Source organism: Lytechinus variegatus, chromosome 3, assembly GCF_018143015.1.
Source record: "Lytechinus variegatus isolate NC3 chromosome 3, Lvar_3.0, whole genome shotgun sequence".
Taxonomy (NCBI): domain Eukaryota; kingdom Metazoa; phylum Echinodermata; class Echinoidea; order Temnopleuroida; family Toxopneustidae; genus Lytechinus; species Lytechinus variegatus.
Genome location: NC_054742.1, coordinates 97,281 through 103,209, shown reverse-complemented (window position 1 = coordinate 103,209; position 5,929 = coordinate 97,281).

The window sequence follows — 5,929 nt, the reverse complement described above, 5'->3', positions numbered from 1 at the left end:
TTGTTTTGTTGAGCTTCCTTTATTTGAAGCCTGGATGAAGCTGTTTGTTAAATATAGGAGTTTGATGCACACCCTTTGATCACAAGTTGTCTGTTAAAATAACATTTTTATTTGATGTCTGTTATAGTCTATGCAATCTTGTTATATGTAAGACCATATCAGTGCCTAGCCTGCTCCATTACATGTGAATATGTAAAATAAATACACAGCTGAAAGTCGAAAGGCCACCGCACACCTTACGACCCGGCTGGTCAGCGACTGGATGAGGGGAAATGTGACGTCACAGCTTTTGTCAGCTTGAGAGTCGCAGACCGGTCAGAGACAAGTCGCAAGGAAAATCGTAAGGATTTGACATGTCAAATCCTTATGACTGGATCGCAAGCTCAATCCAGCTTCCAGCCAATCAGACAGCAGAGTTGCATGACGCGTATATGATAAACAACGCGCATACGCAGTGACTAGTAAGCGTACTTTCTCAGTTGCTATGGCAAATATATGATAAACAACGCACATATGCAGTAGTAAGCGTACTTTCTCAGTTGCTATGGCAAAAAGCAAAAAAGTGCATGCGTGAGTCGCAGATTGGATCGCAAGGTGTGCGGTGTCGAGGCTTATGACTACCTTGCGATTCATCTCCCCTCACTCAGTCGCAAGCCAGTTGTTGACCAGTCGGGTCGTAAGGTGTGTGCGGTGGCCTAAACTACTACAGAAGTCTAACTACTACACTCTTTGTGCTTGTTATTTACACTGCATTCATGATAACTTGCACTCAATTATAATTGGTTTTTACCCATTGTTATATGGGATTTGTATGATCCCTGATGTACATTTAAGCATTATCAGAATGTGGTTGTTAACAACAGTTATTAGTTTTACCTTCTACACAAAATTTCAGAACATGACCCACCCCCCCTCCAACAATAAATAGATAAATGAAATGACTTGCTGCACACAGAGCATAAATATACATTATGTTTTCTAAATTATTTTTGTCAAATCTAGCTACAATTTCAGTTGATTGGAATTGGAATATGGCACAAGGTTCCAAATCAAATTTTAAATCTTCAATAGAATTCCTTGCTTATCTATGATCACTTTGTTTGCCATCCTGCCAAGATAAAAACGTTTGATCCAAAAGTACCCCCTAAATATTTTGAAAAATGCCTATTTCAGCTAAATCTGAAATGAGCTGTCTTGAGTTGAATATCAATTTTTAAAGAGGCTATGGTAGCACCAGATTTCAAATAGTGTTTTAGAATGAGAGATACGTTAGAAGGTTTGTTTATCCTAAGTTATTTTGTAAATTCTATGGTACATTTTGTGGTCATCCCATATGTTTCTTTATCATATAAATGAAGTGCAATCAAATATACCATTTGAAGAGAATTCAGTTCATCCATTAATAGAAACACTAATTTTTCTTCATGAAGTAGACTGTCTTAGTATATTGCCAAGATAATATTAAGGAAAATGGTACTGAACTAATTTACTACTTTATACTTAACAGAGGGGTAAATTGCCAATTTGTTAAGTCTGCTAAATTGTCCACTCACCACATGGTCTGCTTTAATTTAGTCTAATGCCATTCCGTCCATCAACACTTCGTCTAACAACCATTAGATGAATTGGAAATAAACCAATAGAGGGGCCACCCAGTTTCAGTGGGCAATGAATATATGCTACAAAGTGAACATTGTGTCCCCTTGCAACGTCAGTCACAGAATATTTGACAAGATTTAAATTATACACATGTTATACATCTGCATTCACAATGTTAGATTATTTTTAGCTCATCCGGCCCGAAGGACCCGATGAGCTTATGCCTTGGTGTGGTGTCCGTCGTCCGTCCACAATTTCAAAATGCTTCTTCTTCGTCATTTCAAGTCCGATTTCAATTCTGTTTGCTTTAAATGATAGCACTAGGTGGGTGTTTCAAAACTTCTACACGAAATTCTGAAACTCATTAAATATGCTAATTTATGCACATTTTTTCAAAATCACAAAAATGCTTCTTTATTTGTTGACCGCTTTTGATTTTTTTTATTCCATCTGGTAAAGCTTCATGAGGTGTACCAAACTTCTACACAGAATTTTGAAATTTTGACTAGAAAAATGCTTATTTATGCAAAATTAACGTATGCCTATTTTTCAAACTTCACATAAAATGCTTCTTTATTTGTTGACCAATTTTGATTTTTTTTTCTTCCATCTGGTAAAGCTTCATGAGATTCATCAAACTTGTACACAGGATTTTGAAATTTTGAGTAAAACTTATTTATGCTAATTTATGTAAAATTTATATATAAATCACAGAAAATACCTCTTGTTCTTAATTTGTTGACCAATTTTGATTCTTTTCTGTCCCATCTGGTAGAGCTGCATGAGGTTCACCAAATTCTACACAGAATTTTGAAATGCTGACCAGAAAAGTTTTATGCTAATTTATGTGTATTTTTCAAAATTCACATAAAAATGCTTTTTCTTCTTTCTTTGTTGACCTATTTTTTTTTTCTTCCATCTGGTAGCTGCATGACTTCACCAAACTTGTACACAGAATTTTGAAATTTTGGCTAGAAAATTATGCTGTGGAGCATTGTGGCCCAGTGGATTAGTCTTCGGACTTTGAAACAGAGGGTCGTGGGTTCGAATCCCAGCCATGGCGTTATTTCCTTCAGCAAGAAACTGATCCACAGTGTGCTGCACTCGACCCAGGTGAGCTAAATGGGTACCGATAGGAAGTAATTCCTCAAAAAGCTGTGTGCACTATGAATGCCTAACTTAGCCGGGTAATATAGGAGCGTCTTGAGCACCTATTAAGGTGGATATGTGCGCAATATAAATACCCCTATATTATGCTAATTTATGCAAAATTTATTCGTAAATCACAAAAATGCTTTTCTCCTTCATTTGTTGATCAATTTAAATTTTGTTTGCTTTATATGATAGCTTTAGGTGAGGATACAAAATTTCTACACAGAATTTTGACACTGCTAATTTATGCATATTTTTATGTGTTTCGGAATTAGGAAGTGTAACCAGAAAAACATGAAAGTTACAATTACAGGTTACATAAGCTTTGTCCAGCACTCAAATTTAGGTTTTTTTTCCCATCTTTTCTGCAACTTATTTTTTATAATTTTCTTAATAGGTATGATAATGTCCTTTATGGACCTGCATTTAAGAAATAGCAAAGATAAAGCTTTGGGAAATGTCATTCAAGTCTTGGAATTGCCCTCCTCGAGGTGACCAGACATCACATATTTCCCTGGATTGTCTCGTATTTTGCTCCTTTGTCCCAGCATCCTGACAAAACCTTCCTGGGATGCCTATTTGTCCCATTTTTCAGAATTGAACAAAATATAATTAAGTATTGAAAAGTACACTTAAATAACCAACAGATGACAAAGCAGAGACAACAATAAAATCTGTTATCATAAACCTTTGCATTTTCTGCAGTGATTTTCTTGCTACTTAATATTGCAAATGAATAATAATGTGTATGTTGTCATTGTTTTAGCTTATATGTTGCGTATCATTCAGCAGTGAATACTTGGGCCAACATTGTGTGGCCTTGTTTGTTGATATTTTTTTAGTAAAACATGCCTCGGTCGATCCAGTGTGCATCGTGCTTTGCCCCGTATTTTATCTTGTGAAATCTGGTCACCCTCATACAAAATCCTGATTTACCACTCTTAAATTTACATGTTGCGTTGATTTTAACAATTAACAGTACTCTGAAGTCTTTATATGAAAAATGATGCAGACTTAGAACCATGGATAATACCAGTGTTTTGAATATTGCAGAATTTCATCTAAATTTAACTAACGATTGAGTACGTTTATGTTGAGTATTTTTCTTCCCAATTCCTGGTACAACCAACAGACTTCACAGAGATGATAGATCAGACAACTACAAGCCTGTTGCAGAAAGGGGAAATCCCTCGGGATAATATTCTATGTTTAACTATAGGCCTATTAATATTCCTATTCATGTCATAGTATTAACTGCTGTGCAAGGCATGGTTGTTTGGAGGGGGGGACTGCAACGCAACTTTGCCCAAGGGCGTTGTCATGCCCATTGTGTTAACCCTCAAGCCTGGCCAGTATTCTGATGTCAGGTTTAAGCTCTAACTCTGTGCTACAATTATAGAGAGCCAGAAATTCTGCTTGTAATATTGTATATTTCTTATGTTTACTATTTTGTTTCTTTTTCCTTTTATAATGAACAAAAATACTTCGGTTATCATTCCCAGACAATTATGAACAATTTGGGTCTCTTTTGAGTTAATAAATTGAATGTTTACTGTAAGGATTGGTGCTCCGATTGGATTTCCAAAAGTTAAACCACAACTTTAAAACGGTTTGATTTAAACCCAAGTTCAGAATACGGGCTTATGTCTTGAACATTCAAACAGTTCGTATTGTTTATGAACAGAGTTGAAATAAAGTCTTGCTCTCTAAGATAGACTAGCAAGGTGAGATCTACATTTAGCATTTAATAGAACAGCTAACAACAGTCGATAGCTGTGGTTGGGTTCAATTATTTTCTTCAATCACAATAACGTAATGAAACTAATGTGAAATTACAATTACTTTTCAAGTAAGTTACAATTTTTGTCTCGCTGGCATAGCAGACAGACTGTAGTTATGCCGGAAAAGCGGCGACGTCAACACCAAATGTTAACCGAAGGTTAAGTTTTTGAAATGACAGCATAACTTAGAAAGTATATGGATCTAGTTAATGAACCTTGGACATAAGGTTAATCAAGTATTACTGATTATCCTGCCTTAGTTTCAGGTCACATGACCAAGGTCAAAGGTCATTTAGGGTCAATGAACTTAGACCATGTTGGGGGAATCAACATCAAAATCTTAACCTAAGGGTAAGTTTTTGAGATGTCATAAATTAGAAAATATACGGACCTAGTTTATAAAACTTACACATAAGAATAATCAAGTATCACTGTAAATCCTGTGCGAGTTTAAGGTCACATGACCAAGGTCAATGAACTTTGGCCATGTTGGGGTTATCTGTTGAATTACCATCATAACTGAAAGTTTATGGATCTGATTCATGAAACTTGGTCATCAGAGTAATCAAGTATCACTTAACATCTCATGCGAGTTTCAGGTCACATGACCAGAATCAAAGGTCATTTAAGGTCAATGAACTTTGGCCATTTAGGAGGTTATTATTAGATTGCTGTCAAAACTTTCAAAGGTTATAGTTTATAAAATGTGGATATAGGGGTAATCAAGTATCACTGACAAGTTGTAGGTTTTAGGTCGCATGATCAAAGTCATATGTCAACAATTTTCAATGAACATAGTATTGTATCATAACATAAATTGTGCTTTTTTGTGAATGATTATACGATAGTAGTTTTCAAAGTAAGCACTGCTGCCATATTGAATCGCGTGTTGCAAGTGAGACTGCCAGAGGCGCTCCACTTGTTTTCAATTACAATTACTAGCGCTAATTACTTTTGTCAATTACATTTTCAATAACTTTCTATAAAAGTCATAAATTAAATCAATTTGTATTCTGTATAACACCACCACCTATTTCAACACAATTCTAAGTTACAGAGAAACTGACAAGATGAAGGTTTAGGTTAAAGAGCATTGATTCTGCTGATTTCTGCCTATTACTCTCTTTGATGCTGAAGGTGATGACAGATCTTGAAATGAAATAATAAATAAAGAAAGTTTATGGTAAAGTAATTGAACATAATTAAAAGTAATTTACAGTAATTGAAGTCAAAAACATTTTCACTTGAAATTACAATTACTCTCCCTTTAGAAATTGTTAATTACAATTTCAATTACTAAAAAATATGTAATTAATTAGGTAAGCTGATGTAATTGATCAATTACCTTGTAATTGAGCCCACCTTTCATAGAACAACTTTATTTACGGGCATGGATC